Source organism: Astyanax mexicanus, chromosome 17, assembly GCF_023375975.1.
Source record: "Astyanax mexicanus isolate ESR-SI-001 chromosome 17, AstMex3_surface, whole genome shotgun sequence".
NCBI lineage: Eukaryota > Metazoa > Chordata > Actinopteri > Characiformes > Acestrorhamphidae > Astyanax > Astyanax mexicanus.
In genome coordinates this window covers 36,853,808-36,867,824 of record NC_064424.1, presented here as the reverse complement: position 1 = coordinate 36,867,824, position 14,017 = coordinate 36,853,808, and the positions used below count along the sequence as shown (strand labels likewise).

The 14,017-nt window shown below is 37.2% G+C and overlaps 1 protein-coding gene across 1 annotated transcript in view; it reads right to left on the bottom strand.

The window, feature by feature from the left end:
* arhgap24 (Rho GTPase activating protein 24) overlaps positions 1–14,017 on the bottom strand; it is a 206,355-nt gene extending 192,338 nt beyond the window's left edge. Inside the window, exon 1 of the mRNA XM_049466089.1 lies at positions 13,650–14,017. The gene's annotated coding sequence lies outside the window, so the exon portion shown is untranslated. The remainder of the gene's footprint in view (positions 1–13,649) is intronic.

Here is a 14,017-nt window from a genome sequence, read left to right as displayed (position 1 = left end):
CTTAGACAGTCATCCACCTCTGGTACATATATTACATTGCATTACATTTGGCAGACGCTTTTGTGCAAAGCGACTTACAATAGTGAAGTACAAAAGTAATAGAAGTTTAAAGGTAAAACATTTTTAGACAGGGCTTAAAGGAGGTCAAAGGGAAATAATGGGATAGAGGAGTGAAGGAGTGGAAGAAGGAAATGAGTTTAGAAGTAGTTAGTTAGTTAGAGGTGTTAAGAGAGTAAGTGCTCTTTGAAGAGCTCTGTCTTCAGGAGTTTATTAAAGATACTGAGAGATTCTCCTGATCTGGTAGTAGAATGTAGTTAGTTAGAGGTGTTAGGAGAGTAAGTGCTCTTTGAAGAGCTCTGTCTTCAGGAGTTTATTAAAGATAGTGAGAGATTCTCCTGATCTGGTAGTGGAAGGTAGTTTGTTAGAGGTGTTAGGAGAGTAAGTGCTCTTTGAAGAGCTCTGTCTTCAGGAGTTTATTAAAGATAGTGAGAGATTCTCCTGATCTGGTAGTGGAAGGTAGTTTGTTCCACCATTGGGGAACTCTGTATGAGAACAGTCTGGATTGCTTTGTGTGAATGTTTGTTTGGTAAAGGGAGGCGACGTTCATTGGAGGAGCGCAGCGGCCGGGAGGTAGCGTAAGTCTTCAGGAGTGATCAGTGCAGGTAGAAAGGAGCTGTTCTGTCATCACCTTGTAGGCGATTGTAAGAGCTTTAAATTTGATGCGAGCAGCAACTGGTAGCCAATGGAGCTCAATGAGCAATGGAGTGGCATGTGCCCGTTGATATATATATACATATATATATATATACGTATATATATATATATATATATATATATATATATATATATATATATATATATATATATATATATATATACGTATATATATATATATATATATATACGTATATATATATAATATCCATAAAAATCACTGATCAATCAATGGGTATGGGACCAATTTAAGTGCGTATATGGGTATGGGATCTATATAAGTGTTTATATAGGTCCGGCCGATATTATAAATGATTCTCAACACTTTTATTTCATTTTTGTTTATTTGTTGCTTTGCCAAAAATATTAACATACCATTTAGAGCTATCAACAAAACAGACTACTGTTTCTTTTATATGTATATATTTTAGAACCATGTAAGCACATTGTCTAGGTTGGAGTAGGGAGAGGATGCAAAGACAGAGGCAAATGCCAGTAATATATATTAACAAAAATAAACCAAAATAAACACAAAACAGGATAAATATACAAACAGTAACTAGAAGAACCACTGATTTCACTAAGACTGAAAACAAGAAAAAACCTACAAACTAACCAACGTGACAACATACAAGAACCAACAAACTAACACTGAAATCACAGAGGCTTAAATACACATGGAGGGGACAAGACACAGGAAACACCTGGGGACGGGTAATAAGGGAGCGGAGCTTCAAATTAACACAGATGGGATCATTGAAGACATGGTGAAGACAAGGAGAACACAGAGGGGGCCATGTGCTTAGGAAAGGTAAATAAACAAACAGGAGGGCAGGAAAAACACAGAGACAGACAGGAGAGACACAGAACAGAACGAGAATGTGATACACATTAAAACCTGTATAAAATCAATTTAATTTAGATATTGTATTAGGAATAGCAAGTTAAACATTGCAAGCAGCAAAGTCTATCTATATGGAGATTCCCACTGGCAGCTTCTGTATGTAAAGTTTTACAATCTCCATTACTCCTTTTTTAGCAGTAATTTAAATAAGCCAAACTAATTTAAATTGATTGCCCATGGAAATGGCTAGAGTGTTGGCATATGGCATGACTGAGCTCCACTGAGCTGGCAGAATTAATTATCCAACACCAGAATCTGACCCCATAGAATACAATCAAATGCTTCTAACAGCAATCTTACAACATACTGTATAAAGCCTTCCCAGTAGAGAAATGTCAATAATAGCAAAAATACTAACATGCCTAAATTTGTAAGGTGTTATCTTGTGAGTGATGCTGATTAGTGGTCAGAGTGCTCATGGCAAGGCCATGTGAATTATGGGAGTTGGAGTGAGGCCTAATAGTGAGGAGCGCAAACACAATGCAGAGTTCCTTAGTGTCTATTGTCTATACAAAAAAATCATGAAACATGATACAAGTTCCTGTGCCATGAACTTTGGCAGTGATTTCCAATTTAGTTTTAAATAGTATTTTAAATAAAGTATTAAAATTAAAACTATAGGAACCAAAACCATCAAATTAAATCACATTTTGACAAAATCTTTATAACAGGTGCAATATCATCAAATCATTGTTAGAAAGTCCATTCCACAACTAAAAAACACTAAATCTGTCTGAGAGAATTCTTCACTATATGGGCTGTAATTACTGACCAATCTCTGCCCTCACAACCTTAGCTGTTGATTACTGGTTGCTCATCCTGCTTACTCTGCATATTTACTCTCCACAATGGAATGTGGGCAGCCCTGCACCCAAACCAAGTCTTACTGTTTGACCAGGACTCTTATTTTGGCTTTTTATTGCTGGGAAAGTGAAGGAGTTTGGTTAAATGTCTTTGTTTAGCTCACTAACCTCTCCAGCAAAAAAGAAACAATGACCATTAAAAAAATATGTTAAGTTACGTTAAGTTAAAGATTTAAATACAGAGTTAAAGTTGAGAACATGTATCATAACAGCATACACCTGCATATGCTGTGTTTTAAACACCAGAATAGTCAAGTCAAATAAAATGTATTTGTACTAGACTAATCCACTAGTCTTCTAGTTGAAAGCAGCTCTTCTGAGAAACAATGTGCTAATTAAACAATGAATTATACAGCTGCACAATATGTTTATGTATCAGTATGACATGACAAGTATAAATAAAATACTTATGCAATGCATAATCATCTCAAAATCAAGCACTCAGTTCTAACTGCTAACACGACGGAACACACAGGAAATAAGCAGGCTAGAATCATGTTCCACAGTTTAAAAAAAATCACTCACAAATGAAAGAGATCAGAGATGGAAACTAAAAATAGTCAACTAGAGAAATGATTAGTGCAACTCCTAATGCACAGAACGTCATCACATAGCAGCTTTAGTAAAATCCAGAATAAGAAGTTCTTAGCCAGCATGAAGTTTCACTTCTTACCTGAATATCTACGAGAAGGTAGTCCTGATGGACAATTAGTGGTAGGGTACACACCCATTATGCAAATAAATGATGCAAGGAGCCAACAGGGAAAATGCATAGGTTAATAAGGTTCTACATTAATATGTTAATAGTTTCTACATTACTAAATAAATTCTACTAAAAATACAGCAACTTCGTGAGCAAGAGTTACAAAGTGTAAATTAGGGTTTAAGTTGAGTAATTTACCAAATTAAGTTAAAGTTAAAGTGCAAGTTCAATGTGGAACTTTTTATAGTCTACAGGTGTAAGTAAGTGATTAGCTTGATCAGATGATCATTTGTGAAAATAAACTCCTAGGAGTAGTGGACACCACATGTGGCCAAATATCTACTTTACCATTGCTAATCAACCAACACAAATGGCTCCACAAAGAGGCTAAATGCAATATAATCCACACAGCAATTTTTCCAGATAATCAGAGACTGTTACTGAATCAAACTCAGCAGAAGCACTAGTGCTGGGATGCGGTATATCTGTTTCATTACTATAGCCACCTGTTTGTCCGTCTGTCTGAGAGTCTGGGTCTGGCTAAAACCAGCAGCTGTTGCTCTCTGCTAAAGCCTAGAATAGAACACATGTGTTATATTACATTGTTTGTGTTTAATTGGGATTTTCCCCCAACAGTCTTCCCTATTTAGTCATTACAGTCAGTCCCCACACTAACTAGAACTTCACCTATCAGTTAAAGGTACCAGCACTGGAAAGATCAGCATAATCTTCAAAAATATCAAGCTCCACCATGTATTTTTACATTCCCTACTAACACAACACACATTCTCCTTTGCCCACTAATACATTTGACAAGTGTTGGCTTTGTCTGGATATGAAGGTCATAGGTTCAGATGCCACAGATGTCCATGACTGGTAATTGGTGAGTTTTGTAGATTAACAGTGGCTATTGGACATTGAGAAAGATTTTTGTGCTCTGACTACAAATAACCCAATGACCTATAGTTATTAATCACAAGATCACAAGGTTTAATATCCAGGTTTGCAAAGCTGCCAGTGTTGGTATCATGATAATGCTACCGTCTCTTGACACTAATTTGCAAAAAGGGTTAGTTAAATCACCAGGTTGAGGGTTTGTCAGTAATGCCAGGCGAGGGCTAGAGAGGAATAAAACCACCTGGCATTGGGCTGTTGAACAGTGGAACTATGTTAAATGATGGTGCTTTGGGTTAAATAAGGGAGTTGAGGAACATCTTGACCACACTAACACTGTTCTTTTCACTAAATAAAATCCAACCCATTGCAAAAAGCTATGATGTTCTATGTACGATAAAATATTCTTCATCCTTGATTAAGAATCTAACAGAACCTAACAGACTCTAACAGAAATTATTCTCTGGACAGTAGAGACAGTTACTCCAACACGAGCAAGATACATTACTATTTCAGAAGAAACAATAAATGACCAGGCTTCCCAAAACTTTTGTCCACATCGAGGGTTTATATATTACTATACTGTATTTGTTGACTTTTCCATTGTTCCAGTGCTGTTGGGGGCAGTTAATGAAGCGAGAGTAAACACAGACGTGGAAACAGACGGAGGCTCATTAATAAGATATGAAACCTGAGGGCATTCTGGGCTGTTCAGTGGACGACGAAATTGAGGAACACACTCTTTACTCAGTGTGTTATGCAACCAACTACTTACACAGAAATCACACTGATAACACTGAAACTGATTATTGAAACTAAGTATTAATTAAATGCAGCGTCTGTAAAGGGTTACAATCTGGTATTTCAGAACAATGAATAATAATAATAGCATACCAGTTGTTGAAAGTGTTTTATTTGTATATTGTATGTTTGTACATACACTTTATATTGACATTTTATACAGTATTTTTGCATATCATGCAAGTGCATGCATTTTTAGATTTTGACGTGCTGGACCGTGTACTTAAGCTATATTCAGTAGAAATCAGTTCAGTTAAAGTCAATGACTTTCTTTATTAAAATTTCCCAGTTAGATCACTGACCCTGAGAAAACGCTTCACCTGCTTTTTCCAGTGGTAAAAGAGGAGCTATAATGTCTTAAATGTAAATAAACTCTAATGACTGATTTTGAATTCGTTATTGCATATAAGCCCATCAAAATCCATCAGATTTGTTTAATCTTTTTTGTACAGTACCAGTAAAAAGTTTGGACACACCTTCTCATTCAAAATTTGATGTTTATTTTTTCCTACACTGTTAATGAATACTGAAGTCATCCAGACTATAAAGGAACACATAAAGAATCATGTAGTAACTTGAAAGTGTTAAAAAAAACAAAATACTCTTATCTGGGGAGCTGGTAACTTGCAGTTTCTGAGGCTGGTAACTTTGATTAGCTTATCCTGTGCAACCGAGGTAACTCTTGGTCTTTCTTTCCTTGGACAGTTCTGATGAGAGCCAGTATCATCATAATGCTTTAATGATCTTTGTGACTGCACTTGAGGATGCTTTCAAAGTTCTTAAAATGTTTTGGATTGATTGACCTTCATTTCTTAAAGTATTTTCGTTCTTTACTTAGTTGAGTAGTTCTTGTCATACTCTGGATTAGAACATTACTCAATAGAGTTATTCACTGTATACCAACTCTCAAGTCCAGCACAGCTGTTAACTGAAAGCCATTCCAGGTGACTACGCAAATGCCAAGCAAAAGTTGCCTAGTATTTTAAAATAATGAAAAACTAGTGAATTTGATTGGTTTGATTGGTTCTGTATATAAAAAATGTCACAGTATAACAAACATAGCACAAAATAATTGGAGTGCTGTGAAGCTCCATATATCTTATACCCACCACCCTCCAAAGAAAATGGACTGTGTGTCAACTTTATAGGAGCTTCAGAACCAAGTTCTACTTCATGAAATATTGAGAGCACACTATATATGGGTGTTTAGGTGGATGTTTTAAAATGTAGTTCTTTCAACCACAGACATACATAGCCTCTCTTCTCTGGAAGTTGGAAGTTGGAGTTAAGCATGGAGCTCCACAACACGTTTGTGTGTGTGTTGGTTTAACAGTGAAAGCTAACAGATGGCAGGGTTTGGACCAGTCCTAGTGGTGTTGTAGATCAGCTGTTTTTTTAACCCTTTCCCTGCTCTGGCACCTACGCTGGAGTCAGGGGGTTAGGGGCTGGTGTTAATGATCTGATGAGTTTGATCAGGTGTTCTGGAGCAGCTAAACATTAAACTCTGCACACTGGTGGTAGATAGGTGCAAATAAAGCTATAGCAATAAACGACCTGCCTGTAGGCCGACACTTTCACGGAAAGAGGCTGTAAAAATCACACACTGGTGACAAATGTGTGTTGGGGGGTATGGGATATAGGCCTGTAGGTTGTTTGAATATATCTGAATATACCAGTAATTACTACAGTGGTGCAAAAAAGTATTTTTCTGATCAAACAAATTTTAAAATCAGACAAACATAACCTGAGTAAATATAAAAAGCACTTTTTCAATTATACTTTTATTTTTTTTAAATGAAAATAATTATCCAAACTATAACAGTATTAATGTTCCATAATATTTTGTTTTTATGAAGCTGAAGTAAAGAAATGTTCCAGATTGTGCTATCTATAACTGTAATCTCCTCTTGGTGGCATTATAGGTCACAATTTTTCAAAACATGGTGGACATAGTTTCATCTACAACTTACAATGAGAGCTAGCCAGGCTAATTTACAGCTTCTAAACATGGTGGAAGAAGTTGCACTGACATTTTAGTGAATGCCAAAACCAGCCTTGGGTTGAACAAAAATAAAAAATTTACCCTTAAAAATCACTGTAACAACCCGGATACAAACTTTAGAGCATATTTTTAACTTTGCTTTTATTTACGTATTTACTGACTGATAGACAATATAATTTTATTATTTACTGTTATTTACTTCACTGTCACTTCCCAGCAGAAACTCTAACAACACCAGCTAAGAGCAGCACATTTGTAACAATAAAGGACAATAAATATAAGTAAATGCAATTAAAATACACATTAACTTTAAATCTCAAACCGAAGCCCCTTGTCACTTTTCAGCTATATCGCTACAGATCGCCTGTAAAGATCACTTTCTGCCCTCAGAGCAGCAAATCTGTACTGGGGCTGTGAATAAATATATTTACAATGTAATATTGACATTACAAACTCCCCCTGTTACTTTCCAGCATAGAGTTCCACTACACCCTAGTCTATGCAGATCACTAGCTGCTCTCAGAGCAGCAGATTATTCTGGGACAACTAATACAATCATAAACACATACATTTAAAATATATTATATGTATAGCATTACAGGATGAGATTAGATTAGATTTCATATATTAATTAATTTCTGTCAGGAGAGAAATCCAACTTAGATGCAGACTTTAGTAAAACATCACAACTTTATCACAACCAATGATCTTATGAAGGCATAGAGCCCTGTAAAGACTGTATTTGTTACACCTTAGCCCATGTCTGTGTTATGTTTCTCCCTCATTTGTTCCCTAGTGCTCCTGCCCCTCTGTTTACCTGTCATGTGTTCCCTGCCATGTGCTTGTGTTGTGTTTTTGTACCTGTTTCCGCCCTAGTCCCGCCCTAACCATTAGTGTTCTCACCTGTGTCTTGTTTGTAACCCTGCCCCCTCGTCATCCTAGCCCAGGTGTTTCTCACTCTCCTCCTGTATATAAGCCCCTCTGTTTGTACGTGCTGTGTCGAGTCTTTTGTATTTTGTATCCTGTATATTTTGTATCCTGTATCCGAGATCCTTAGTCTGTATGTATCCTTGCTGCCCGTATGTTTCCTAGTTTCTTAGTCTGTGTTTCTTAGTTTGTTATTCCAAGTCTTGTTGTTTTGCGTTACCCGCGTTTTATTTGTTTTGATTTATCTTGTTTGTTTTAAATAAATATCTTTGCACTTACGTCCTCCTCCTCCTTCACACCCCAGCGTAACAGTATTGTTTATAGTAGTGGCCAGAAATCGTTAAAGAGATAGTTCATAAGGTGGCAAAAATATTTATTATCATGAGTGATATAATATTACATTTAGTAACAGTTCCAACGATTTCATTTCACTTCTTTCAGCAAGACCACATTCCCCCCTATAGCTATGCCCCTGCCCATGTGTCCAGTACACAGGGCACATTGTATAACTGGTCAATAGACTGTATGGCTCTGTATGAATAAATGCTGTAGAATGTGCTGCTGCTGATTCACTCAGCACTGCTTGCTCGTCTGATCATCATCCATAACAAGCTTCTATAAACAGCTGAAAATTTCCTGCATTGAGACTAAGCTTTCTGACTCACTGTGGAAACTGGTGAGACTGGGAGAGTTAGCCGGGGAAAGTGTGTGTGTGGGTTTTTGATGTAGCTCATAGACTAACTGACAAAATAAAAATAAATATGCAAATGTAAATAATGCTGCAACAATTTGGCATGCAGCTATGCCACAAGAGGCCTTAAAGTGCTTTCCCTGCTGCCCTGTAAAAAGGCTCTCAGGTGCTACTTTTGGGTAGTGCACCTCTTGGTGAGAGATCGTTGACTGATAGATATACCTCTACAATGCACTCATTTTCCCAGTTGATAGACTTTAAAAGGGGGTGTATAATTGGACTGAGAGAAGAGGAATGGTCATTTCAATAAACTGCCTGCCATCACCCTTTTTTTTTTTGCAGTGGTGTTATAAATTGTAAAAAAATCTCATATCTCAGTAATCTCATAGTAATCACTGATATATATCATTACATTCACACATATAGTGGAAGTGTGCATGGAGTAGAAAGGAGTAGAGGCATTTGTAAGTGCCCAGTGAAAGCAAGTACAAGGTAGATGTTTCTAAAACCAGTAGGAACCAGTAGGACCAGTAGGAAGGAAGGAAGTAGTTTCTATTAAAGTGAATGAAAGTGCACAGAAGACTAAGCTGGTAATACTTGTTCTGTTTTATTGATTTTATTAATAATAGTGTAATTATGCCACAATCATCCCGGGACTTTTAATGTGTGCTGTGCTGCAGGTGAAGCTCTATTAGCAAAGATAAAGTGTAGCTCCTGGTTCTGTAAAATGTTCTGCAGGTGATCAGTAACAGCACCAGTGGAACATTGCCATGCTGCTCTGGTCTCGGTGCAGCTGGCTCTGGAAGGCACTGAGGCTCAGACACTCCGGGTCAGTGCGCAGGGCATCGTGCCCGGTGGCTCGGTCTGGCAAGCGAGCCGGCTCGGAGCTGACCAAACAAAGCCTTATATCTTTGGTAATTCTAGAGGAGCAGGAGACGCTTTTGTGTGTTAATGTAATTATATTTTATTTCAGGGTTATTTTGTTTTTTTTGTGGTATACATAGTCTAAAATACAACTACAAATGAGTAAAAGCAAGTCTGAATTATTAGCAGTCACAAATAAATAACAGGCTTTTTATTCCATAATATAAATTATCTAATACAAACCATGAGCTGACATTACAGTATTAATGTTGCACTATATTTTTAAGTATAACCAACATAACATTTTCTAACTATAACTGTTTCTATCATAAGATAGAACTACTACAACTGAATAATCATTTCAAATCAGATTCATTAAGGTATTTTAAAAAGAAGGCCAAACCATGTCAGTGTCAGTGCAGTGCAACGCATCACTTAACGGGGCATTAGCGGCCCCAGGAACCTGTCTTGGACCGTGATGCTAGTGGCATTAGCAGCCCTAGCAACCAGGCTCAGGGTGTTGCTCTTGCGGCATTAGCAACCCCGGTGACCCAGGCTTGTAGCATTGTGCTAGCAGCATTAGCGACCCCGGTGACCCAGGCTTGGTGGGCTTAAGAGGCGGCCTGGCCAGACTAGCCAATAGGCCGAATAATTAGCCTCAGTACTCCAGCAAGCTAACGGCCAGCTGCTGAATTTATCAGGCAACTAGCCAGCAAGCTAGCTTGGACAAATGAGTCATTTAAACTTGTAAAAACCTACAGTTTCAGCTAGCTTTCCAGTATTTTATGGAAGTATTATTTTGGTGGTTTAGTACTTGCCTACTTCCAAGAAATGGCTGTAAACTGTTTTGTAAACATAAATCAATGCTGTGTGTCTAAAACTCAAACTGCACAGTTGCCTCACACACTTAAAATAAATAGTCACTGTGTTCATACCTGTTTAATCCTACTTATTACGTAAAATTATTTACTTCGTATCCACTAAGAATTTTACATTCCACTAGGAACTTTTGACTGTATACTATAATTTGTTTCATATTTACTATTTATTATTGACAATACATTGATTTATTTTGTTCTGACTGTTTTATTTAGTATCTACTTTCAATTATTATACAGAAGGGATGGAAAACAGAGATCTAAAAATGCATTCCGTCTGTATTTATCTCATAAAATAAAATTAATGCAATTACACGAGACATAGTAGAACAGGTTGTAAAACTAAATGAGCCTTTTTAAATGCTCTGCAAGTGAATGAGAATGGCAGAGGTTGGCATTCTTGAGGCGTGTTTTATATAATGGGAGAACAAATGGAGCAAGATGATTTAAACGTCTATTTTATTTCTGTTTTTATCCTTGTACGTGCTCACGGCTCATTTTCCGGTTCTTGTGTGGGGCAGCACTGATCACGTGCAGATCTGCAGACTAATGACTCACATTTACGTCAAAAAATATTTTGAAAGATTTACACAGTAACAGACAATTCATGTGCTGGTATTTGTGAACTCCTACGAATACAGTCAGCTACTTTAAGCTGCCCTCATTGCTGACGGATGAAAAAGTCCCTGTAGTATAAGTACTGCCAAAAGAATAAAACTATATAACAGATAAACAAACATGGGCCGATTGGCATCATGCCTAATTCCAGATTTGAGCTAGAATGGTATAATGCCCTTAGAATTGAGTTGTGGAGGTTATGTTATCTGAAAATGATGGTCCAGATAGATTAATTAAACTCTTAATCTATCTTAATTAACTGTGATTAACCACATTTTTTGAAAAGCTGAGGTAAATTTCACTATAGCCACAATCAGGCCTGATTACTGCCAGACCTGTAGCACTGGTGAACCTTCCCAGAACTCACCGTTCTAACAAAATTACTCCAAAAGGGCATGAACAATAAATACAGGACGTTGCAAAAGAACACAGAACAACATCTAAAGAACTGCAAGCCTCACTTACCTCAGTTATTGTGTTAGTAAATCAATAATAAGAAAGAGACTGGGTAAAAATGGTCTCCATGGCACAGTTCCAAGGCAAAAACTATTGCTGACCATAACAAAAGACCGTTTCACATTTGACAACAAACAATTTGATGATCCCCAGGACTTTGGGAAAATGTCAAGACAAGAGCGCCACTTTTTGGAAGGTGTGTTACATCTGGTGTACAATTAACACAGCATTGTAATGCGATACTGTCGCTCGCTCCTGAGTATTTACGAGACCTCATCTCCTATTATGAACCACCACGATTACTTAGATTTCAGGGTGCTGGTTTCTTAGTAGTTCCTAAATTTTAGAGGAGCTCTGCAGGAGGAAGAGGGATCAATGCACTCAGTCACTCAGGTTTGTGGACGGAGGAGTGGGTGGATGCCAGTGTTTCAGGGTGCCTCTGTGTTTATGTTACTTTCTGGCTCTCTCCCTTTAGTTAGGCTGTTTTACTAAAATCTGACGAAGTCATTAATGTCTGATAAAGTTTTATATTCTCTGTTTTACATAAATCCAGTCAAAACTAATTCCATCTCTCTGCCTTCCTCCACGTTACTGACTGCCCACCTGTCTGACCCGATACGATGGATTTCGGACCCTCAGGCTCTCATGTCCCCTGTCAGCCAGACTGATGGATGTTTCTGGAAGTCAGCCTTGTGCAAAGAAGAGTGGGCCAAAATTCCCAACTTTTTTCTTAATAAAAGAAATCATATTTTAAAAACTGCTTTTTATATTTAGTCAGGTTATCTTTGGTTGATATCAATGTTTTTTTATTATCTAAGAAATGTAAGTGAATGCTGAATGTATGAGCATATCTCCCAATATTTTGTTCTGTCTGAATTCGGTTGACAATTCATGTTTTTCTCTCTCCTTCTCCCTCTCTCTCTCTCTTTCTTTCTTGTTCTTTCTTTCTTTCTTTCTTTCTGTATAAAACAAAGACTGTGTATCTCGGCCAGTGGGGGCACACAGTGTTCACAGTGTTCACTTCAGACACTGAACTGTCCATCACACTCTCACTTATTGACCTGCTCATCTGCTCATGATAGACAGACAGACTGACAGACAATTTATTAATCCCTGTAAAATATTGCCAATAAACATTATGAACCTGAATATATTGGCCTTCTGTTGAGCAGTGGAACTGCGTTCTTTGGAATAATGATCCTCCATTATATACATAAACATATGAGCTGTAAATAAAATACCTACCAATACCTATAATAAATGGGTACTGAAAATGCACTATACATGGCTACTGTTCTTAGATACTGCAAATATACAGGTACTGTAGATAAGTTCTGTATTTAGTTATTGCAAATATATAACTTAGATAGACAGGTACTGTATTTAGGTAATGCATGTAGGTGATGTATATAGAAACTGTAGATATAGGTAATGTAGATAGTTAATGTATATACATACTGTAAAAGATACTGTACATAGATTCTGGACACACTGTAGGTACTGTTTACAGATAATGTATACAGGGACTGTAGGTAGTAATGTATTTACATATTATGAGATTATGTATGTATATAGATACTGTAGACATAGGTACTGTATATAAATTATGCAGATAAGTACTGTATATAGAAACTGTAGAGAGATTCTCTATATAGGTAATGTAGATAGATAATGTATAGAAACACTATAGATAGATTATTGATATACTGTGGATGCTGTATATAGATACTGTACACAGGGACTGCAGGGAGATATTGTATTTACATATTATGGATAGATTCTGTAGAAAGGTACTGAATATAGAAACTCTATGTAGAAAATACTTTAGATATATAAAATCTATAGATATGTTTAGAAATAGTTTAGATATACAGAAATAAGAACACAAAACCTAAGTTAGCATCTCTCACATTGATTATAGGCAACATGTGTGTTTGTGGTAACACACACACACAGCTGTACACACAAATAAATCACACAGTCTTTAAGGAATTTCCCTCTATTTGTTTCTAACTCAGTTTCATTAGATACTGAGTGTAAATCTTATACATTAACAGATACATTCTATATACAAAATGATTTTCTGATAATGAGAACTAGTGTAATCATCTAACATCAATCAGTACCTTAATCATGTGTGGCTGCATGCAAATCAAATACTAGAGGCTGCATCTATGCTTGATTTTAGAAGAAACATTGAGGAGCAGGTGTCTATAAACTTCTCTAGAGGAACAATCATCTCTTAATCTTTCAGACAGTCACTCTCTCTATCTCTCTTTCCTTCTCTCAGTTCACAGTCCGCACTAAAAAAAAATTTAATCCATTATTTCCTACCTGTACAGAAGTGGTTCCAGATCCAGTGAGGAAAACGAACAGTCCAGAACAATTCCACTACAGATAATCTCAGAGCAGAGCACAGTCTGGGGCGAGAGACATAGAGGCAGACTGAGGCAGACTGAGAGTGAGAGAGACAGAGCTGTCATAAAGTTTTCGGATGACAGCTCACACCATCTGCATACCGGGGGTCTCCGGGTGGGGTGTGTGTGTGAGAGAGTGTGCGTGAGTGTGAGGCGACGGCTCTCAGCAATGCCACATGGGTACACACACACATACACACACTCGCGTGCTGCTGAGAGAATTCAAAAACACACACACACACTCGCGGGCTTGTCAGTGAGGTCTCTCTCTCTCTTTAACACACA